Raw genomic sequence first — 25753 nt, 5'->3', positions numbered from 1 at the left:
TGACATAAAATATAAGTTAAAAAGTTAGTCTTCACATGTGTAGGAAAGCAGGAACCCCTTTGTCATCCTGAGATGCTGTAGACCCAGTCAGAGCTAGAAAAGGCATGAAACATGTCAACCAGCAGACATTAAGGCCCTAATTATGAGTTGCATGGTACTGGCGCAATTTTACAAAAGAGTACAAAAGAGTAAGGGGCATATTATCAAGAACGGCGTTAAAATTATCGCGGCGACAATGGGCTTGATAATATGCCGCAGAGAATTCCAATAGAAGCCCAGGTTCACACCAGAACATGGGCTTCTATTGAAATTCTCAAGGGCGTATTATCAAGCCCATTATCACCACTTTAGCGACAGTTTCCTGTCGCTAAAGCGGCGATAATTTTAATGACGTTCTTGATAATATGCCCTTGAATTCGTGTGAGATTTCACTGTTTTCATGTAGTACAATCAACATAGTACCATGCAATTACTAGTAGAATCCCGTGGAATGAGGAATTACCATGTTGGGCTGACATTTTTCCAGCTGGAAAACCAAACAGAAACCATTATTCCATGCTCTAAGTAGGTGGTAATGTAGGCAGGGCAGTGCCTGTGGTGGATGATAAGGGAGAGGGTGGGGAAAATAGAGGAGGGAAGTTTTTTTCTACAGGGAGAAGCACTGTATGCTGTTAGAAGAAAATGTGGCGACAACAAGCTGATGGATGGAATGCTTCAATTAATCTCAGCCACTAGCAATCGCTCGGGCCGCGTTTCAGTCCATCGTCCAGGGCATCCACTGGCAGCGGCTGAGATTAATTTAAGCATTTCATCCGTCCCAAAATTTTGTTGCCATAAGTGTGACGAGTATGCCCAGATGAGGGTCCCGTGCACACTGTGGCACTGGAACTAAGCTAAACCTGGCTGATGAGTCCTAATAAGGTGAAAACCAGCCCTGGGATGCTTGTGTTCCGGTTCAGGGAGGACTTGGACTGTTCCCACTGGCGTAGGCTCAAGACTGATTTGCATACGGCTGGGTCCTAACTGAGATGCCACGATGGGCGAAAAACAGGGATTGGCATGTGGTTGGAGCAATTGCCAGGGGCTGAGATTAATTCAAACTTCCCATTCATCACCTCGTTTTTGTTAGAAATGTAGCATGAGACTTGCTTGCTGGAACCAAAGCCTTATGCGCTTTTTCCAGACGGTGATGAATCAGGTCAGGTTCTTACACAGTTGGTAAATCTGCATGCGGAAAACCTAACCACTAATAATCATACAGAGCCAAATGAATTCATGCAAGAATGAGTCAATTTAATTCCGCCTGATGTTGAATGAGTCTGTTAGATTTGTAATTCACTCTCTGATGTTTAGAATTGCCAAAGTGAGACTCCAATAAATTACTATCCCAGTTACCACAGTTAATTTTAGTTAAAAGGGCTTGTTTTGTTGTATTATTATATATCTAAGTTGCACTACCCAACCAATGGACTCGGGGTACTGTATTGTCACAGAGACCCCAAAATACAAGTGCTTCTGCTCCAATGGAAACCCAAGATGAGACAACCCTGGCATTCCAGGTAGAGGAGCAGCCGATAAAAAGCCCTGCCAGGATGTGTGGGTGTGTCCTTTTACTTAAGTTGGGTTGAGACAGACTGGGTACCCCCAGGACAGGCTCTCTCTTGCTCATATGTGACCTAGCTTTTGTTTCACGTACAATTTCCGGTCTTTGTTTATTGGTCAAATCGATATTCCTTATGTATGTTATGTTTCCCTGTTGATCTTAAAGGAAATTGAAACACGTCTTAAATTGCACCAATGAATATTGAATTTTACACATTTATATTATTGCTGACGTGATCAACTAAAACATGCATATTATATCAACCTCAATTCAATGAGGGAAGTGACTAAAATGCCGGGCCCCACGTGGAACACACAACAGAAAAACGTTGTGAACGTGTCTTTATAGCTGTTCGGCGCAGATCTAAACGAATATCTAAATGCCTTTAGAAAGTCAACTGGATCCATCAGCAACTGGTCGATCGGAAGTTCTACCAGGAAACTGCAATAGGCAATCAGCAGACCAGGATCTCTCTGCATCTTTCAGTCCAGAATGCTTCTGCAAGGTTCGGTCTCCCTCTGTTCAGCCGTTTGATGGCTCCTCTTTGAGTTCCTGCCCTGTCAGGGTTTCTATTTCTGACAGTCTTACCTCATAGACCGCACCCCCCGCAGCGCCTCCGGGACCCGACGTTTTCCAACACGAATTGAGTGACTTTCTAGCACCTCGCCTTGGCGACAGAAGCAGGGCTGTTTTTAATGCTTCCAAGACGTGGGAGGAATCCAGGATACAGCTGCACTGCAGCCCGCCCTGGGACTGACACCTGGATAAAGCATGTGGAGCAGGAACAGCAGCAGTGCAAGCACCAGTCACATGCATAACAAGTACAGCAGTGCAAGCACCCCTCACATACATAACAAGTACAGTAGTGCAAGCACCCATCACATACATAACAATTACAGAGGTGCAAGCACCCCTCACATACATAACAAGTACAGCAGCATCAGTGCAAGCACCAGTCACACACATAACACGTACAGCAGTGCAAGCACCCCTCACATACATAACAAGTAAAGTAGTGCAAGCACCCCTCACATACATAACAATTACAGAGGTGCAACATCGCTGCATAACAAGTGCAGCAGTAGCAGCAACACTGCAAGCACCACTCACATACATATAAAGTACAGCACCAGCAGTGCAAGCACCAGTCACATGCATAACAAGTACAGCAGCAGCAACACTGGAAGCAAACCTCATGCATAACAAGTACAGCAGCAGCAACACTGGAAGCAAACCTCACATGCATAACAAGTACATCAGCAGCACTGTAAGCACCCCTCACATGCAAAACACGCACAGCAGCAGCACTGCAAGCACTCCTCACATGCAGAACATGCACAGCAGCAGCACTGCAAGCACCCCTCTCATGCTTAACACGCACAGCAGCAGCACTGCAAGCACCCCTCACATGCATAACAAGCACAGCAGCAGCACTGCAAGCACTCCTTACAAGCATACCACGCATAGCAGCAGCACTGCAAGCACCCCTCACATGCATAATGCGCACAGCACCAGCACTGCAAGCACCCATCACATACATACAAGTGCATCACCAGCACTGCAAGCACTCCTCACCTGTATAACAAGAATGGCAGCAGGTCTGCAAGCACCCCTCACATGCATAACAAGTACAGCAGCAGCACTGCAAGCACCCCTCACATGCATAACACGCACAGCACCAGCACTGCAAGCACCCCTCACATGCAAAACGCGAACAGCACCAGCACTGTGCGCACCCCTCATATGCATAACTAGTACAGCAGCAGCACTGCAAGCACCCCTCACATGCATAACACGCACACCAGCAGCACTGCAGGCACCCCTCACATGCATAAGACGCACAGCCCATGCATGCAAAGTAGAGCAGCAGCAGTGCAAGCACCCGTCGCATACATAATGAAGCATTTGCAATGCAATCAATCGGTCTCGCGTTTGGGACCTTATATGAATTTAGCTATGCAGCACATTAGCCTGGGACATCTACTGTTCTTTAACATGGAGGTACAGTAAGCTCCGAACTGCGTGACAAGCCAGGTATGGGAACACATGGAGAGAAATATTGCCTTTCAGCAGGAAATGGCATAGTCCAAAGCTCTGTTTTTAATATAAAATCAGGGCCTTCGGTGGTCATATCACTGAAAATACAAAATTAAAAAAAAATATTTTTGTCTTCGAGGTGCTCTGGAAGACAGTTTCTATGGACTGCAATCTAAAGAATGCTAAAGTGATTCTGGTATTTTACTGACCTCTGCTGGTCGTTTTCTATCAAGAAAGTTAAATAGAGGCAGTTGCCAGAAAATTTTTATAAAGAAAGTCCCTCAGCAGAAAGCAATTTTGGTATTTTACTGACCTCTGCTGGTCTTTTTCTATCAAGACAGTTAAATAGAGGCAGTCAAACAGAAAAAAAAAGTCTCTAAGTGGAAGCAGATAAGTCCTAGGGCTGATCACCAGAGCCCACAAAGTATAAACACATATAAGTATATACTAAAGTATATACAAGAGGTGTTGAATGCTCAACCTAAAGATAAAAGTACAGCAGCAGCAGTGCAAGCTCCTGTCACATACACAAGTACAGCACCAGCAGTGCAAGCACCATGCACATACATAATATGTACAGCAGCAGCAGTGCAAGCACCCCTCACATGCTTAATACGCATACCAGCAGCACTGCAAGCACCCCTCACATGCATAACACGCACAGCAAGCACACATCACATACATGAAAAGTCGAGCCACAGCAGTGCAAGAACCCGTTACATATATAAAAAGATAAAAGTACAGCAGTGCAAGCTCCTGTCACATACACAAGTTCAGCACCAGCAGTGCATGCACCCCTCACATCCATAATATGTGCAGCAGTGCAAGCACCACTCCCATACATAACAAGTACAGCAGCAGCAGTGCAAGCACCACTCACATGCATAACAAGTACAGCAGTGCAAGCACCACTCACATACATAACAAGTACAACAGTAGCAGTGCAAGCACCACTCACATACATAATATGTACAGCAGCATCAGTGCAAGCACCATTCACATACATAACAAGTACAGCAGCAGCAGTGCAAGCACCACTCACATACATAACAAGTACAGCAGTGAAAGCACCACTCGCATACACAACAAGTACAGTACCACCAGAAGTTCAAGCACCCTCATCTGCATAACAAGTACAGCAGCAGCTATGCAAGCACCCCTCCCATGCATAACACGCACAGCACTAGCAGAGCAGTGCAAGCACCACTCACATACATAAAAAGTACAGCACCAGCAGTGCAAGCACCCTTGAGTGCATAATAAGTACAGCAGCAGCACTGCAAGCACCCCTCACATACACAACATGCACATTACAAGCAGAGAACAGCAAGCACCACGCACATGCACACCGAGTACAGTAGCAGCAGTGCAAGTACCACTCACATACATAACACGCACAGCACCAGCAGAGCAGTGCAAGCACCACTCACATGAGTAACGAGTACAGCACCAGCATCAGCAGTGCAATTGCCACTAACATACATGACAAGTACAGCAGTAGCACTGCAAGCACCCCTCACATGCATAACACACACAGCAGCAGCACTGCAAGCACACATTGAATACATAAAAAGATAAAAGTACAGCAGCAGCAGTGCAACCTCCTGTCACATACACCACAAGTACAGCAGCAGCAGTGCAAGATCCTGCCACATACTTAACACGTGCAGCAGCAGCAGTGCAAGCACCACTCACATACATATTATGAGAAGCAGCAGTTTAAATACCCCTCACATACATAGCAAGTACAGCAGCAGCAGTGCAGTCAGTGGTGGCTCCTCCACTAAGGCGGAGGAGCATCGCCCCACTGCTCATTGAGCAGTGGAAAATAAAAATAAAATGATAAGAAGTTATCATTTTTTTTCTTTGCGGGATTCCAGCCTGGGTGGACGGAGCAGGGCTGGGCACCCCGCCATCAGAGGGAGCAGGAGTTGGTTTGAACTCCCTCCCTAAGTGCGCATGATGGCTTGGTCGGCCCTCTAGGGCTGGCCGCCAAACAGTCATGCACACTTGGCATGTTCTACACTGGACTGTGTTGCACAGACAGTGGAGAATGTGTTCAGCCTCCCAGGTACTTCCTGAGTGGCCAAACAGGCTGCACAGACTAATCACTACGTTGTGCCTGCAGCTTCGTGATTGGCTGGGAGAGTCCGTGAGCCTGCAAGGACATAGGAGAGATGTTCGGGGTGGCGAAGAAGAAGAAGACGATACGTTTTTTGTTTTTTTTCCATCCCTCCCCCCTGCCCTACCATCCCCATTCCAAGGCAGTATTACTCACAGAAGAGCAAGCGCCCCTCATGTACAGAATGGGTAGAGCATGAACCGCTGCAGTGCAAGCTGCCCTAATGTACAGATCAAGGAGAGTAGCAGCAGGCCTAACGTTCCTTCTTCACACATAGGACAGGCAGAGGAGAAGTAATAGCTTCACAGAAGCAACACCCACACCTGAACAGGAAAAGGCCACGCCTTCGAGAGAAGACAGCAGGCTGAGTAGCGTCTGAGTGGAACCCAACTTACCAGTCTCCACCTGCCCGCTATTTACACAGACTATCCATGATTTTGGGTCAGTGTCTGTTGTCTCCAAATGGTCATATCATGGACAGCATTTGTCCATAATTAAAGCTCCTGGGGCTGTATTACTCAAGTGCCCCAGTGGCACAACATACGTTAGTGCTCGCTTTTCATGCTCCCGGGGCACTTTGGTATTACAGAAGGGGCCGCAGGTGCTTGTGTGGCCCCTTCTGTAATAAAGACAGCACTGGACCACATATAGGGCCAGCGCTATCACCAGAGGGCGTTCCCTCATTTGCATTAGGGTGTGACCCCTTGCAAATGAGGGAATCTTTTTGCCTCTGCGCCTATGACATAATTGCTCATTGTGCCACTGTATCAGCCTGACTGATGAGGTGTGATACCCCAAAACCGGTCCTAGGACCTGGCTTGCCAGTTCGGGCTGGACTGTTCCCATGGGGAACAGGGTCAAGACTGATTTGCATATGGCTGGGTCCAAACTGTGGTGGCATATTGAGCAAAAGAACGATGGATTAAACCCAGATCTGTGAGTGTTTGAAATGTTTCAGCACTAAGTCCATCATCTTGTTGTGTTGCTCTGTATTATTGACACAGGCGCAGAGGCACAGAAGCTGTCAGGAGGCGCACTGACAGTGCGCCACCTTAAAGGTGGTGCACTATCAGTGCGCCCCCTGGTGGCAGCCCTCTAGAAGGGGGATATGGGATCCTATGGACCCCCTAGAACTCCCCTTGCAGGCAGGTGCAGTCACTCACTGCACCCGCCTGCAAGAAGATCTCTCACCCCTCTTAAAAGTGCAGGCAGGTTGCCATCTGCACATTGAAATACAAAGCCTCTCCATTTTTCACTTGAATACGCTGCCCTTGGGAGCAGTGAGAGTTTGCGGCTGCCTTGGGGGCAGAGCATTCAATATAATAGGGCGTACTTTCCCTGTTTGCGCCCCGCGCCCTTGTTTTTTCGGTGCACTGTGGGACAAACAGGGAATGTGCGTCCTATCCATAACAAAGCCCCTGGACTGACCTGATAGCAGCACACTGATTGCCAATCAGTGCAATAAATGACCAAGATCCAGCCTGACTCCGTGAAATATGCTGAACACCTCGGATTGGACAGCGCAAGGAGAAACCACTTGAGTCTCTATAGGGCGCTTAAATGAGACAGGAGAGGAGCACAGGTAGAAATTTCCTTGGCACTTGCCATACAGACTACAAAATCCCAGCCTCACTGAACATTCAACATGCTTGACCACCCACCTCCCCCTCACCTAAACAAACCCTCAAAGATTACCATGTACAAATGGCAAACTCGTCACTTCAACTTGCATCCATCCATAGACATCTGCTCCCAAAACCCCGCTGATCCTCATAAGAAGGAGGGGCTTATCAACCCATAACTTTGGGGGGTCACAGCTGATGTGCTTGACACACCCGGACAGTGTCCAGTTGAAGACTTGGCCAAGACAGATCCGTCTGAGCCCTTCAGAGGCTGAAAGACGCGGGGCTGGACCACCCTCCTGAGTTTTATACTGTGTAGATCTGGATACTAAAGCAACATGGCAAAGAGGAAACTAACATCAAGTGCTAAAGTGGATGTACGTCCATAAACACATATTTAATAAACCCCATGAGGCTAATTGATTCAGAAATTGAAAGTGGGAATGAGAGACTTGATTCAACCCAAAGGGCAGTGATGGAGGGGATTGATGCCCGTCCCATGAATGACATTTCTAGCTCTAAATTGCTTCTCTGAATAGAAGATCAACATTGGCTTAAACAAGTAACAACCCGCATGTTATGGCTGATGAGTTGTTTAATTCAATCAGTAGCAACACCTCACCGGGTACTATTATTTTCTTGCACCCCAAAACATGGTGAAATAATCAGTTCAAGCCACAGGGCAAAGCTAAAACTACCTTGGGGTTCCATTGATAGCCTGGCACAACTAAAAGAAATCCCTCGATCAACCTGAAAGATTTCAAAAGATACATAGGGCTCCCCGAGGAAGCAGAGGGCAGAGTGAACCCTCTGCTTTGTCTTTAGACAATCGTCTAACCACAATGCAAGAACAGGTTAATACATTGTCTGAAGGGCTGTTGGACAAACTAAACCTTTAAAGTCATGTGTACTCTTTCTGACCAAATTAGCGATGTTGGATGCACACCTTCTATTAAGTAATGTAATTGTCATTTTATAAGCCATCCGAGAGAGAATGTGTTAGCACAAGACCCACAAAGTACACCAGCTTTCACAACAGAAAAGAGACCCTGTACTCAAGGGTAGCAGATAGTGTCAAACACAATTATTGCAACAAGACATTAATGTATGTATGACAGATGCTATTGTTTCTTCTCCCTTGGCATTAGAACCCCCATATAATCCTGGTCGGGACTCCTTGCAGCTTCCATTTGTGGTGATACCATATATTCTGACACTTAAGAATGTCCCACCACCAGTCCATCCTAATCAAGTGGAACCATGGAAGGCCTTAAAAATAAAACCATTAATTGGCTCAAAAAGGTGCAGGGGATGGGAACTCTACTTTCTTTTTTTTCTTCATATTTTTATTGACTTTTGGAACAAAAGCAACAAGTGCAGGATAGACATTCTCAGAAGCTTGCATTAAGGAGCATCCGATTCTATGTACACAAGGAGGAGAGGCCAAGTACAAGTTATACAAATACATTATGTTAGACATTTAAGATTCATAAACCTTCCTAATTACTTTTCCCTTTCTGGCTTCCGCCCCCATGCGGTATCATTTCTAGGCCGCTACCTCCAAATGTCCAATGACAAGTCTGTGAGAAATGAAAAAGAACACCCCCTCCTTTAATAAATTTACACTCTCTTCCATGACTGGTTGTGTGCCTTTACGTGAATCTCTCTCCCTTCCTTTTGTCCGTTGTGGTGTGCTGACTAGGATTTCTAAGGTAAGTATCCTCCTATTTCTATTAATCACCATCTGGCTTACTCCCCATCTGTCCATTCTCAGTATCCTCGTTTTGGGGGGTATTACGTGTCTCTTCAGTTTGCACATCTCTCAGCATTGCCCTCCATGCCTGTAGATCGTTCTCTAGTTTCTCATCTCGTCTACTTTGCTGCATACGCACCACCTCAGCCGTCGCCCACTCATTCATATCTCTTACCCATTGCATCACCCGAGGTGGTCTGCAGTTCAACCAGCAGATGGCTATCCGGCGTTTTGCCAGTACCAACCCCAGAAGAATCAATTTCCTGCTGAGATTTTTGTTTTTAGGTCGGGCAGCAAACTCAGCAGCACTACCCGAATCTCCAGTGCTATTTCCCACCCAGTCACCTCTCATAACGTGATCAGAACCTCCGTTCAGTAAGGCTTCAGTTCTAAACAGGACCAGACCATATGAATAAAGGTAGCATCCTCCTCCCCACATCTGGAGCATCGCCCCAACCGGTTCGGATAAATTATATGTAGTATCTTGTGAGAGATATATGTCTGGTGTACAAAATTAAATTATATTACTTTAAAGCTCACTTGTTTAACCCCTTCATGGATTTTAGTCCAGTCTTTGTCCGTTGTGGGATCCTCTGTCAGTGTTTCCCATCTTTTCTGGACCGGAAGTGCCTGGAGCGTCCTGTCTCCCCAAATTGCTCGGTACAAGTGCGACATATGTCTTTGCCCCTTAGCCATAACTATAATGGTCTGCAACACGTGGGAATTAGGAGGTTCCTCAGGGAACGTGGGCCACTCTCCCAAGCCAACTGGGCTATTTTCCCATACTGTAGGAATTGTCCTGGGCCTAATCCGAAGGCTTCCGTCGCCTGCTCATGGGTGATATACTCTTTGTTATCATATACCTCCCCCATGGTCAAGCAAACCCCCTCCTGCCATATGCGGACAGACATAGATGCAGAAATTTGAAGAAATGGTCGGACCACCGATAAGGGTATGTCCGGGGCATAAGGAGCCCTTCGTAGCACCCTCCTGATCACGAGCTCTCATATTTCCACTACATGTCGAATAATGTACAGGCATGTCCGAGGTACTCGTGCTCTCATCATTAGCAACTCAGAGAGTGTATCATTTCCAAAAGTCCCCGCCAGCAGGGTTTTTTCCCAATTACTATCATCATCCACTCAATGTACAGCATTCTGCCGCTGTGAGGCCATGTAATAGTATTCCATACAGGGAACCTCCAATCCTCCATTTTGCCAGGTTCTCTGAAGAGTGGTCAAGCTAATCCTTTTACACTTGGTGCCCCTTATTAATTCTGTCAGGAGGTTGTCTAATATTTTTAAAACATTGCAGAGGGATCTTGAAGAAAGAATGCGGCATCGCGTAAAGGCATATAGGTAGGATATCATTTTAATTACAGTGAATCTACCCATAAGGGATAAGGGCAGTTCTAGCCAAAAGCACACCAACATTCGGACTCCTTCGATTACTCTCTAAATATTGAGCATCAGGTGCTGCTTAGCTTTCTCCGCCAACCTAACCTCCAAGTATCTAGGTGCATCCTTCACCCAGGGAAACCCCACCTCTGGTAATCTTCTGTCCGAGCTCGAAGCCAATCCTCCCAGTGGAAGCAGTTTCGACTTCGCAGAATTAATCCGTAACCCCGACACGGCTCCAAACTTTCCAAAGACATCAAGCAATACCGGTATCGCCTGAACAGGGTGCCGAAGGTACACAAGAGTGTTGTCTGCATACATAGATACCACATGATTGGCCTCTCACAGCGGAATCCCAAAGGGTGCCATCTCACTTCTAAGGGCCGCAGCAAGGGCCTCCTTCGCCATGGAGAAAAGGAGTGGTGACAGCGGACATCCCTGTCTGGTGCCGCGTTGCAATCCAATGGCCCTCGAGATCAACCTCCCCAACCTGACTCTGGCATAGGGTTCTGAGAAAAGCAGCTGCACCCATTTGAGGAATTGCTGCGCAAGACCCAGTACACGAAGTACCTCCCCGGGGTATACCCAACCAACCGAATCAAAGGCTTGCTCTATATCCAATAGCACCATTGCACATTCCTCCTGGTGCAATAAAGGGGAGTGCCACACGTGCTAATCTCCTCAAGTTATGGGTTGTGCTGCGTTTGTGGATAAATCCCGCTTGATCTGGGTGAGTTAGCTGTTGCATTGCGGTTGCAGTCGGGTCGCCATGATCCCGCTAAGAACTTTTATATCTATGTTTTACAGGGATCTCGGCCTATACGACCCCAGCAGCAGGATACCTCTATCCGCCGTAGGTATCATGACCACCAACGCTTCGTTCATAGAGGATGGTAGTTTTTGACTCTGGAATGCTTCATTATATACCTTTAGGAGGCAATCTACCATAAAAGTTGCAGATTTTTGATAAAATTCGTCCGGTAGGCCATCACTTCCTGGGCTCTTCGCAGTCTTCAGTGCCTTGATGCCCCCCAGTATTTCCTCTTCTGAGATCGGTTCATCTAGCGATAGACTAGCCTCCATTTCTAAACAAGTTAAACCCAGCGCGGATATGAATCCTGTCACTTCTTCTAGGCCCGGTCCAGGACGCCCCCGCTAAATGATCTGCCAGGATTTCTAGGATTTTTGGCTGACTGTATACTGTACTCCCCTCAGCAGTGTGCATCTGTACTATGGGGGACACCAATTTCTCGTTCTTAATCAGTCTGGCAAGCAGAGCCCCCGAGTGGTCTCCCTCCACATACAATCACTGCCAGTGCACCGCATAGTGGAACTTATCCAACCAGCACAGCGCCACCAGCAACTCCTCACGTGCCTCTCGCCACTCACCCAGACACTGAGGTGCTGTCGTCAACAGCGCCTCCAGCCCAGCTAGATTCCTTTCCAATACCTTGATGCCTTTTTCGAGCTGCTGTTGAACCCCGTAAGTTGTGCTGAGACAAATTCCTCGAACTACCACCTTCATCGCCTCCCATTTCACACCCCTAGAGGACGTCGATCCACAGGTTGACACAAAGCAACCAGTGTGCTCGTCTTCCAACTTTTTAACAAATTGTGGATCAGTGAGCGCTTCACTTCGGAGCCTCCATCTGGGGATCATAGATCTGGGCCCTCCAGTAGCTAAGGATAGCAGCATGGGGAAATGATCCGAGATGTGTTTTAGGAGGTACACTCAACCCTGGGCGTCAGGCTCTCTGAGATAAGAAACTGGTGCAGTCTGTTAAACAAGTTTGTTGCGGATGTATGACAGGAGAAAGTCCGACTATCTGGTTGTCTCATCCTCCATGCGTCCACCAGCCCCAGTTCCCCATAACATTTACCAAAGCTTCAGTCAAACCCGGTTTAGTATTTGCCCGGGGGGTTCCTGGCATAGTGTCCCGTCCAATATATAATTAACGTCTCCAAACATTATGATATCTCCACCCAGATACGGGGTTGCCAGAGTCATCACCTCATAAAAGAAATTGAGGGGGTCAGAATTGGGAGCATACACCCTAATTAGACATACCTCCTGACCGTTAAGTCTACCATATAGAATCACATAGCGTCTCTCCAGGTCAAGCACATGATGTATATGTTGAAAAGGAGTCCCCGGGCCACCCATATAAGTGCTCCCCATGTGAACTCTGAGAAGGATGTGGCTTACAGCTGTCCCCTCCATCTGCGACGAATATATGTTAATGTATCTCTCCAAACATGTGTTTCCTGCAGGCCAGCCTTGGCCACCTTATACTGCTGTAAATAGGAGTACATCCTTCTACGCTTATCCAGCATTGCCATACCATGTCCATTCCAGGTAAGTAATTTCATCATAGGAGGAGCTATGAGAGGCCGCATCGCTTTTACGTTCCAATCCCGGCTTTCTAGATTGGAACTGAGCTCACTGCGGAAAGTTACAACCAGCACATGGATCCCCTGAACTTACATTGAAACCAGAAAGAACGAACAGCTCAAATTGACTTTCCAAATCCCCCCCAACCCACTGGGCAGTGAAACAGGTCTATCCTTCCCAACATTGTAGAAAGCAAACAATCCCATCTTCCGCCCTACACCACCCCCTCCAAATTCTTCAACAATATAACAGTGCCCTATAGTAGTAGCCACAATTGTGTTAAATAAGATAAAGCCTTCACAGCTGAGCATTGATCAAACCCCTCTAAGTAGATGCATTGCAAGAGGCTGGGCTCTCGTCGGGTTGCGGGGACAAAGCCTCCAGCTCCCCAGGCAATTCCCAGCCGCTACTGAGGGGTGTGTTCCTTCCCACCCGGGGATTAAGCAAACCATACCATCCCTCACCAAATACCAGAGAAAAGGAAAGGAGAAAAAAACGAGAAAGGGTTGGTGGTATGTTTGTTGTGTCCACTTATCTGATTGTTCAGAACCCCCAGTCGACTGTCCTACACGGCACTTGGATCTCAGGATACATTAGTGTCCGGTATAACCTCCGATGAGATTAAGTCAGAGTCCGACATCCCCTCCACCACCTGTAAAGTTCCATCTTAGCACACTCTGACTCTTCCAGATTCACATGTGTCCTTTTGGCGTTCTCCTCCGGAGAGTTGACATCATCTCATTGCTGAGTCCGTTGGTTCAACAACTGTCTTTGGGGTAGGCTGTGACTTCCGTCTGGCTTCGCGGTCTCCTGTAGTATCCATCCAATCTGAGGCCTCCTCCGCCGATCCAAAAAACAGAGCCCTGCCTTTGTGATCAAGTCGGTGCTTGGCTGGATAAAGGAGGCTATATTTCAGTCCAGCCTCCCTCATGCGTCTCTTCACCGCCAGAAAAGTGCGTCACTGATCCTGCATTCGCTGCGTGTAATCAGGGAAACCTGCAATGTGATGTCCCTCATAGTGTAAGTCGGTCTTAGCGCATGTGGACTGTAAGATCAGGTCCCGGTACCGGTAGTTGAAGAACCGGGCTATAATGGCCCTCGGTGGATCCCCGGGCGTGGAGAAGGGACAAGGGCCCTGTGTGCCCTCTCAATATTAAAGAACTTGGAGGTTTTACCCAGTACCAGCTCCTTCGTAACCAGTTCTCCAAAAACAGCTCAGTTGAGGGACTCTCCGCTCTCTCTGGGAATCCCACAAATCATAAGTTGTTCTTCCGTGAGCGGCCCTCTTGGTCCTTAGTGTGTTCATCCAATATGATCGTCCTTCTCTGAAGCTCCATGACCGTCTCCCATAGAGATTTGACCTCCATCTGGAGTACAACCCCTTTTTCTTCTGTCGTGGTGACCCTGTTGGAGACCTTGCATAGGTCACACCGGAGGAGATTGATGTCAATCACCACTGCACCTATCCTGGTCACCATCTCATCTCCTGCAGTCCTTACGGCCATCAGGATATCGCTCAGATTGGGATCTCGTTGCTCTTCCCCTGGGGCTCCCGTGTCATCGTCTTCTCCTCGTGCGTCCCTTTGATTGGGCCCCTAGGGGATAGGCTGCCCATAATTTAGTACTTTGTTAGATTGCGCTTTGGTGCCTTTATCCTTACCCATGATGAACAGTAGTGAGCCAGGACTCCAGCGCCGACCCACACAAGGACCACTCTGGTCTGCCACTCGCAGTATCCTCTGCTTCTAGCAAGCCAACCCTAGGTTATGCCCAAGACCCCTGGTTTTCTCTTCAATTGGTACCTCCACTTGGGATTCCCACCTGACGCCACGTACGTTCAGCAGGAATCACGTCGAGCCTGTTATCTTCACGAGGCTAATCTGCCCTCACCAGCAAGCAGTCAAGCATCTATCATTCCACAGGATCAAGCGTTGGGGTAAGGGGTATCCTACTTTATCCCCCACCTCCAGGAACTCACCATTGCCGCCGCACTTACGCTCCAGTATTTTACTTATCTTTCTCCTGTCCTTCCCAGAGTTCGCTATCCAGCGGTCAGAGACACACAGGCAGGCCCTCTCCCTTACACTGGAGATTCCTTTTTTGTTTCCAAGCCTCTGTGCGGCCCTCGGCCTCTGGGATTAGTTAGACCGGGGTCAAGCACTATTCAGGGTGAGGCCGCCTGCACTTCTATAATCACAGTCCCCCGTTGGGGAGTCCGCCACATCATCATCGCACCTCCATCGGTCTGGGCGGGTCCCGGCCACAACGACGTCCTGTTTGCCTGATCTCACCTTGCTCGAGGAGATCCCCCGGATCGACGTCCGCTTCACAGGTGCTCCCAACGGAGTCCCTCGGGGTTGTAGTTCCCTTCATTCCACTGCTCCCCAGGCCGCCAGGACCCTCACTCAGGGACGTAGCCATCAGCTCTCAACCATCGATACCATGCTTCTGCTGCTGCGGGAGGGACCTGGCTGTTACAGCATCCCAAACCCCCTGTTCACAACTCATCCATAGGGATCCCCCGTATCGTCAGCTCTGTTCATGGGTGTGGCTTTCCAGGCCGCAAGGACCCTTGCCCAAGGGCTCCGCCACTAGCCCCCAACCTCCACTTCACACCGCTGAAGCCTCCACTGCAGTCCAAAATGGCGGCCTCGTCCCGGGAAGGCTCACCTCTCCACGCTTCATTCCCCTTGTTTACTTCGTCCCAGAGCTGAATTCCCAGACCGGAGGACACTATCGGTTGGGCCGATGTGTTGCGTGAGGTCGGAGCTTAGCAGGCACCGCAGGATTATAGCGATTGGTGCCGCGTTGCGACGGAGCTCCAAAAGACACTTCCTACTCTGCCATCGTGTCGGCCACGCCCCAACTAAACTCAACTTATTCAAGGAAATACAGATGGTTAGAAGAATCCCCTGGATTGGAAATTTACAAAAACTGTGCAAAAGAGATAGTATACTGGTCAATTTCTCCAATCTCCACTGTGTAGGATTGATATTGAGGTGCATATTTGGAAGCCTCTAGCAAAAACTGTGACGCTTCGGTGGCACTCTGTACAAGATCATATTTACAAGCCTGCGCTAAGACATTTTGCATGGCTTTTCACAGCCTTGTGAATATGGCTCTTTGCAATGCAGTTTTCTGCAGCAAAGGGGAGTGAAACAGGTGTTACTGTGGGCGTTCCCAGCAACACCTATGGCTTTTTGACTCTGCTCCAGATTTACACGGATCTGTAAATCTGAGGCAGGGGCAAAAACTAATGCATTTCAAAAGGAGGCGTTGATGTGTCACAAGGTAAATAAATACTTTTTTTCCCCTGTGTTTTGCTCCTTCCATGTGTGCTATATTCATCAGGAGGAAAATGCCATTAACGATTGTTTTTGTGCAGGAAGGTGTTCCTCCCTGCACAAACACAATCATCCCTTGCAGGTGTCTGCGTTGGCGCTAGGCAGCTTTGCTAGTGTAGGGGTGAGCACAGGGATGCGCCGTGTTCTTGTTTGCGCATTTTGAAAGTGGCGCAGCTCAGAACAGAAAAATTGCCTGTGGCACAATGCTACAAGTGTGGAACTGTGCCAGTTCCATTGAGCAGGAAAGTGTTAAGGGTGTGTTATATATATAGTGCATTTTGGAGCACTAGTGAGATAGTGCACTGACATTTACAGACAGCACATTTTCTGTTAAAATGGTGACTAAATTTGCATAGATATACAGTTCTACTGGTAAAACTATATAGCGCACAAATGGTAATGTATGGCAATCAGGTTTCAGCAAATGTTTATAATTTGCACATCACCAAAGAAAGTGTCTTGATTTGTTTACATCCTAATAATATATGTGTTTCCCTCACACTTCAAAATTACAAAATTACAAAAAATGTGTATTGCTGATTTTTTTTTATATGTATGTTGATCATTTACAGGTATTTAAATGTTGTGGTGCGTTAGAAAAAAACAGGCATGCTACAGAACCCCAAGCTTATGCTTCCAGCACCCGCCCCGGGGACATAGCTGTTTGTTGTGGCTTGGCGGGAGCTTTACCGCTCCTGCCAAGCCATAGCAAATGCTCCGCTTCCAGCAAGAGAAGCATTAAAAATGTTCTCCCTTGCTGGAAGCAGAGAAAAATTGCTTTCAGACACAGGGAGCTGCCTTTCCAGCAGCTGTCCTATGTTTGAAAGCAATGCCAGATCCCACTGAAGGTGGGGAGCTGGCAGGGACCGCAGGGGCCTTCATACTCCCCCCGCGGTCCCAGTGGAGACCGGGAGATCTGAGGGCACCCAGCAAACATGGCCAGGCCCTGGGAGATGGCATCTCCAGGGCTTAAATCCGCCCATGAAGGGGGGGGACACGGACCCCCTCCACCATTTGAGAAAGTCCGGGCCCCGAAGATTGGGGTCCCCGCGCCGAAATTGGCCAGGGAAAGGGCAGCCATGTACACCTGTCTCCTAATAAAAGATTTTTTTAAATGGCCAGCCCGGGAATGTTCCCGGAGGCTCAGTCCCTTTTTGGCACCACTATGAAATGCACCTCCTGGCGCACTACTGGTTGGGGATGAAGTCCCCTTGGATGCTAAGGCTCCTTGGGGGCCAGGAGCCCCTCCTGTTACCTCCAGTAAGTCCCACACAGCCCGATTGCTGAGAGGTCATCGGAGACCACTACCCCTTTCTCCACCACACTGCAAACATGCCTCCTGGCACACAACTGGTTGGGGGACAAATTCCCCCTTGCATGCTGAGGGTCCTTGGGGGCCAAGAATCCCTCCTAATACCTCCATTAAGTTCTACAGAGTTGGATTGCTGAGATGTCATTGAAGGCTACGCCCCCTTTCTCCACCACTCTCTAAATGCACCTCCTGGTTCCAGGTTGTACTACTAATGAGTAATACTATCTCTAATATGTGAGTGTGTGACTGTATCTATGTGTGAATGGGTGTGTGAATGGCTGTATGGGTGTGTGAGTGCATGCATGAGTGACTGTCCAGGTGAGTGAGTGGATTTTCGAATATGTCTGTAGGTGAGTGAGTGGTTGTGTGAGTCGTTGAATGGGTGTGAGTGGGTATGTGAGTGGCGCTATGGGTGTGTAAGTAGGTATATGAGTAGCTGTGTGGGTGAGTGATTGGATATGTCTGTGACCCTGTTGCTGAGTGAGTGGGTGTTTCTGTGGCTGCATGGGTGAGTGAATGGCTTTGTGAGCGACTGGGTGTGTAAGGGGCTGTATGGGTGAGTGAGTGGCTGTTTCAGTGAGCATTTGGTTAAATGAGTTGGTGTGTGAATGGTTGTATTGGAGAGTGGATGTCCATGTGAATGACTTTATGGGTGAGTGTTGCAAAAACAACAGTTGATGGACAGAATGCAGAACAATGTCATACATTCACACCAGTACAGAGATCTGGGCCTAAATCTATCGTTTTTTTGCTCACCATGCCTTTCCAGTTTGAACCCAGCCAAATGCAAATCAGTCTTGACCCTGTGCCTCATGGGAACAGTCCAGCCCGAACTGCCAAGCCAGGTCCTCCTTGGACTGGAAACAAGCATCCTAGGACCGGTTTCGGGGTTTCACCCATCTTCAGCCAGGATAGCTTGATCCCAGTGGCATGGAGAGCACGGGACCCACGTCTGGGCATACCCTTCCCACTCTGGGTGACAAATGCAAAAAAAAAATGCAAAAACAACAGTTGATGAACAGAATGCAGAACAATGTCATTCATTCACACCAGTACAGAGATCTGGACCTAAATCCATCGGTTTTTTATGGGTGAGTGAGCAGATATGAGAGTGCTTGTATAGATGTGGAAATGGGTATGTAAGTGGTTGTATGAGTATGAGCGAGCGAATGGCTGTGGTGAGAGGGTGTATGGGGTGTGTTTGAGGCACTGTATAGGTGAATAAGTCTGCATGTGAGTACCTGTATGGGTAAGTGGATGGCTGTGTGAGTAGATGTGAGGGTGACTGACTATATGAGTGGCTGTATGGGTGAGTGGAATGGTTGTGTTAGTGGCTGTTTGAGTGAGAGAGGGTGTGTGTGTGGCTCTATGAAGGAGTGGGTGGATGTGTGAGTATTCGTATGGGGCTATGAATGGGCATGTGAGTGGTTGTGTGGGTGTGTGAGTGGCCGTACAAGAGGTTGTATGGGGTGTGAGAGGGTGTGTGTGATTCTGTGGATAATGTCATCAGTGATGTCATTTGAGACGTCATCACTGATGTCACTGACCATGTAATCAGTGATGTAATATGTGAGGTCATAATCAGTGCGTTGAGGGAGCCTAAGTTATATTTAGCTCATGAGCCTAACTATAACCTCCCTGTAATCTTTGTTCTTTTCAGTGAAAAAAAATAAAATAAATATATATTTTCTCTTTGTTTCAACACTTTTAAAACTGGATCCATTGCAATTCAATGCAATTAAAGCCCCACAAGTTGTTTTCCTGTATCTCCCACTTGGCTGTTCCCCGTGTTCTTAAGTATGGGAGAGGGATATTGTGATTGAAGGGTACCACAGTGTCAGGTCGCAGACCAAGTGTTTCCCACTCATACAGAAAATGCACAGGACAGGAACAGTACTGATGTTAGGTTGCACATTCATAAGACCCTTAGCAAAGGATGCAGTATAGATCCCGAGTTGGGGGTAGGATCAGGCTGAATACCAAATTTGGTTTTGCAGGTTCTCTAGCTGAATAAAAACCCTGCCCTGGCTGTGAGGCTTTGTAAAATAGGCTTCTCCTATTCAAATATCGTCTCTTCTTTCCACAGTGTGATCAGCCTTTCATCCATTTTTAGGACAAGGTTATATTTACTGGAATAATAATAAATATTCAAATAACACACAACCTTGAATATTGTATCGGAAAATGTAAAGTGTCATTGAATTCCGGCAGTAACGAACCCCTTCACTTTGCTGTATTGTACGTCTATACTCTGCCCTCGAAGTAGTTCTAGCACAGATGTTCCAGCCTAATAATGTTTTTACTGTGTGAGTGGACAGGGTGAAGGGGGGGGGGGGTAGCCTTGGCAAGGGGACGAGCCATGGCAACTGGGGCTTTGGACCCCCTGCTCTGCCTAAACATCCAGAGCTAGCCTTCACCACAGCAATAAGGAACTCAGGTGATGCTACTTTCCATGTCCTGGGAAGGTTTATGTGGAGACCACCTTTGTAAAGCATTCACAGCTGAGCTTGAAACCCTTCTGCACAAGGGCTAGAAGTTCACCTTGTGGTTGGACCTCTTCATCTTGAGGCCATGTGATGGGGCATGCAGCCGTGTGCCATATAGCAGCAATGATGCACAGTGTGAGTAGGCAGGCATGCTACCATATTACACATATTATGGAACACCACTTTGGAGTCTAGGGTTTCCCTTTTACAAACTGTTCTAATCCGATCAATCAGTCCAAATGGTTTCTCTTGAGAGGAACTTAGATGACGATCCCAGAATACATTAGGCTGCTTGGGAGAAGTCCTACTCAGCACCTGCTGTGATGTTGCAGTGTTATACCCTTACAAAAGCACTGCCTTCCCTGCTTGAATGCAAAAAGGTTACCTTAGGAATGATAACTTGTTTACTTGACTTGTTTTTGCGACCATACACTAGGAGATAAGCCTGTGCCTCTGAAAGGATGGCGATGCTAGGACTAAGTCATTGGCATGTCAGGAAGTGATGTGAAATTTTAAATAATATATGAGGAGGACAATCTTACTAATAATAAAGAGTGTAAGTGTGACAAATATCTCAAACTATTTGCTAACATTACAATGGCATTTGTAGGTATTGCCTGCCAAATAGCTTAACCTGTCCGGTTGTGAAAGACCTCCTGTGGACTTCCCAAAGTCTTACAGTGGGCTTACAGCCAGGCCAATCCTACTACTGGTTCATTCAGTGGCTTTCCTTTTTCTTCTTGTGTTTGACCCTCACCAATAGAATAGCCTCTTTAACATCCTTTTGATTGGCTGACTTGTATCCTTCCACTGCTCACTTTTAGGGAACAATTTTCTTTTTTGGTCAAGCACTCCATGAGTGTGCAAGTGTTTTCCTCCACTCTACCTTATGTGTGTTTTCTAGCCTTCCAAACAGCCTGCCCTCTTGCAGAATGTTTTTCTCTTCCTCATGTGGTGCCCTCTCTCATGTGTGCTTCTCACCTGTCCCAGTGCTCTGTGTTGCTCACTCTCTCGATTGTTACTTTCCTCTCCTACCAAACTCTGGGGCATATTATCAAGCACAGCGTTAAAATTATTGCCGCTTTAGCGGCAGAAAACTGCCGCTAAAGCGGCGATAATGGGCCTGATGATATGCCCTTGAGAATTCCAATAGAAGCCCATGTTCTGGTGTCAACATGGGCTTCTATTGGAATTCTCTGCGGCATATTATCAAGCCCATTATTGCTGCTTTAGCGGCAGTTTTCTGCAGCTAAAGCAGCGATAATTTTAACCCCGTTTAAAGATAATATGCCCCTATGCTTTTTATTTTATCCCTCCACTCCCTGCCACTTACCTCTCTGCCTGCTTCCTCCACCAGTTCCTCTGTTTCTCTCGTGGTTCTTGTTTGCAATTTTACTTTTGGAAGAGAACAGCAGCAAATTGCTACTGCCCCCCCTACTTACAAAACAGCACTTTTGTGCTACTCCAATTTTTATTACATTTACCAATCCCACTTCAATCGGTAAATTTAAAACAATGGACACTGCATCATTTCATGGGCGTGTGCAGGTGAGGTAATGCATACACGCTGATATGTTATCATGCATGTATCTGCTTATGAAATTTTGCAGCCACCAGCAGTGACCATATCATCGCACTTTTTATTCTTCTTTCTTTTTTACTTTTGGCCAAAGTTTCACTGAACGTTGACAAACCCAATATGTCTCAAAAGCGAGACCTATTGGCTTTGTTACATATTACAAGCCCTTCATCATGGAAAATGTGCACTTGTTCACCGAGGGAGGAGGCTGTGTGGAAATGGCGAATGTGGCATTTAAAGGCCAGGATTGTTATCACACCTTTGTTTCTAGACCCAAACGTGCTATTCTGGATAAACCACTTTATCATCATCTGCATCATATCATAAATACCTACAATTTAATGTAAATATGCATAGAGTAAATATGTGAAGACTGACCTAGAGCGAGCTGTTAGGACTGTCCGAATTATACCCTCTGTCACACCATCTGCCACCCCCATTTACCATCTTGTATGATATAATACGATGTTAATTGGCTACCAGAAATTTGATTTCAATTAATTGCATGTTACATAAATATTCATTTCCTATGGAGACAGCAAAAATACATGCATACATTGCAGGCAGTGTTCCTTTAGCTAAAGACATGGTTCAGTGGATTGAGTACTGACCCTAGTAGGCCACAGGTTTTAATACTGACATTGGTTTTCATACTTCAAAGTTTGATCAAAAAAATGCCATTGAGTTTAGTAATAAGAACTCCTTTTATTTACGTTGCCAGAGGAATTCAATTTTGGATGTATTTGTTACCAATTGCGCCATCAATTCGCTTAGCTGTCGATCAGAAATCAAGTTGTCTCTATTGGTTTAAATTGAGTAAGCAGCCACAAGTGATCAATGTTTGAACCTGTATATGCTGGTAGCGAAATATACCAAAGCCAGCAATGAAGCCACTTATCTAGGGTTCATGGAATTGGCAGCCGCTTTTGACCATGTAAATCGGGACAAACTGTGGTCCATGATGACACACTTGGGGATTGACTTGGGCCTGATTAACATCTTGAGGGAACTACATAGGGACACTTCAGCAAGAGTACGCTACAACATGGAGGGAGGGCTGACGGAATCCTTCCCATGTACTAGTGGGGTGAGGCAAGGTTGTATTTTGGCCCCCTTTTTATTCTCACTCTACATTAACAACCTAGAGAAGTACCTGATCAATTTAAAAACTGATTGCCCATGCGCAGGATCGCGTCCCATCCCAGTTCTCCTTTACGCTGATGACGCGGTCCTACTTGCACGTACCCCTAAGAGCCTACAGCTGCTAATAGATGGTTTTGTAAAGTTCATGGCAAACTTAGACCTATCGGTGAACTTGGGCAAGTCATATGTGATGCTGGCTGGTAATAAACCCTGTAATAATTTTTCTTACAAAATAGGTAGCCATACACTAGAAAAAGTTCAGGCCTTTTCGTATCTGGGCCTATTGTTCGATGGCTCCTTGCAATTCAAACCCCTAGTTGAGGAACGCTGTTGCAAGTTGATATCCTCCAACAGTGCTATTGCAGGCTATGGGCGTAGAGTGGGCCGATGGTCCCCCGAGCAAAGTATTAATCTTTATGGAGCGATTTGTTGTTCCAAGGCCATCTATGGCGCAGAAGTGTGGGGATTTGTAAATATTCAGCAGTTACAGAGGGAGGAAAATAAAATTCTACGCTCAATTTTGAAAATTCCACAGAGCACCCCTGCTGTAATAGCCCATAGAGAACTAGGGAGGCCATATTTAGAAGATTTGGTCAAACTCAGACCCATTCTGGCATGGATGAGATCTTGGCTTAACCCTGAGGCGACCTTAAGTAGACAAATTATAAATGACTGCCTGGGAAGGGATAGAAGCTTGAGTATTCCATGGTTGAAATATGTATTGATCAGTCTGGAAAACCTTGGCCGCAAGGATCTCTTCTTACATCCAACGAGAATTGTGTCACAAGACAAGTTGATTATAAAGAGATTATTCTTGTCTCAGAGATGCAAAAGCAGAACAGAGACCGAAGGGATTAAAAGCACCGTGAATGCCCATAACCTGTTAAAAAACAGTGAGGGGATGGAGCCGTATTTGTACCTCATGCATAACGCTCAGGATAGATTTTTAATGGCGCGTTTTAGGCTCAATCTTTTACCTTACTTACTGGCTGATCCACCAGGTTTTACATTATCGATTGAGCAGAAGGGTGCCTGCGGCTGCGACAATAGGTCTCCGCAGGACACCCTTCATTTTGTACTTTTGTGTCCTTTTTATTCAATGCCTAGGCGCAGATTCGTAGTAAGAATCCTAAAGCAAGCGAAATTTGCACATGCTAAAGATGCATTAATATTTTTGCAAAAAGCGGCCGACCCCCTAACACTCTGTAGTATCATGAATTTTATTAGAGTTGTGGTACGACTAAGGGCAACTAGAGAACCAACTTGATTGTTTTTTAAAATGAAATGTGATGTTTACTAATGTGTAGTTGTAGTCAGGCTTCTGGAAAATGATTTAATTGTACTTTTAACTGTCTGTATATGTGTGCTTTTATGATGTTTTTTAATCATCGAATAAAGAAATACTGACTGACTGACTGAGTAAGCAGCCTATTTCTACACCTTGTATTTAAAGGACCCAAGGAGTAAAGACCCCCCTGTCTACTAAGGAAGTATTTGCGACCAAATAGCCATTTCTTCCCCATATGGCTCCCTGTGCCCTCCATTAAAACATGGAGGTACTGGAAACATCTTTGAAGACGATGGCATGCAAATGCCCTAAAATGGCGGGTACTTTCCCCCTGCACTAACATTCTAAGTGTTCTCGCCTGTGTCTTCTTGGTTAATTGGAACTGTAATGGGTCCAGTGTTCTAATAGCAATGTTACCGTGCAGATATCCTCCTCTTCATTGGAGGTCCTCTCATGCACTCATTTCCATAACTCTGTGAACAGGCTTCTAACAGCTAGAATAGTCCCCAAAGGGACATCAAGACATGCGGCTTGTCCGCACCTTCCATTTGGGCTCATAACGGAGGCAAAATGCAAATGCAGAAGGAAGGAAATGCCCCTCCATCTCTAAGTCGCTATGGCTTTGATTACGAGTGGCCATGATGTGGTGAGATCATTATCGTACCTGATGAAATCTAACACTGTGGGGGTTAGGAATTTACTAGGTGTGATAATTATCTTCAATTCCACTTGCCTGCTGCGAACCTCTGTTGGGGAGGATTCCCTCGCGCCTGCCGCCACCTTGCTGTCTTGCTGCTTCTACCCCTTCTAAGGAAGTAACCATTCCTTCTTTGAAGGTGTTATGCAACCTCAAGATCGACCTCTCTGAGATAGTTACAGCCATCAAAGAGAGCCTTGGTAACAAGGCCCCTGGTCCCGATGGGCTTCCTATAGATATTATTAAGCATAATATGGATTTATGGGCACCAATTCTCTTTAATGTTTTTAATAGTTTACCCATGGTGCCTATGCCTGACACCTGGGCGACTAGTACTATAGTTCCCATTTTTAAGAAGGGCGATAGGTCAGACCCAGCCAACTACCGTCCAATCTCGCTCTTGGACAATACTTTAAAAATCCTTGGACGAGTTATTTATAATAGGATGATAGAGTGGACTGAAGATACAGATTTATTGGATCCGTGCCAGATGGGATTCAGGAGCGGTGTGGGCACGGTGGAGCAAAGTTTAAACTTGAAATTGATTGTTGATAAGTATAACGTTGCTCGATCCAGCCCAATCTATCTCGCATTTATGGATCTTTCGTCTGCATTTGACCTAGTTAATAGATCCAAATTATGGCTTATGCTTTCTAACTATGGTCTGGATGCAACTCTTGTAAACTTTCTGGCCTATCTTCACACCGACCTTAAAGCGCGAGTTAGGATCGGGTCTGGTGGTGATGTGTCTGGACCCATAAAAATAGGTAGGGGGGTGAGGCAGGGGTGCATTTTAGCACCTCTGCTATTTATTATTTATATTAACGGTCTTGCCAAAGCCTTGAAACAAGTGACGAGAGACGTTCCAATTATCCAGGGGAATCCCTTACCAGTTTTATTATACGCAGATGATGCGGTCATTATGGGCCGCACTCCTAATGCTCTTCGTTTGCTCGTTAGAGCATTCGTTCAGCATAT

Source organism: Triturus cristatus, chromosome 3_2 (genome assembly GCF_964204655.1).
Source record: "Triturus cristatus chromosome 3_2, aTriCri1.1, whole genome shotgun sequence".
NCBI classification, from domain to species: Eukaryota; Metazoa; Chordata; class Amphibia; order Caudata; family Salamandridae; genus Triturus; species Triturus cristatus.
This window is presented reverse-complemented; position numbering follows the sequence as displayed.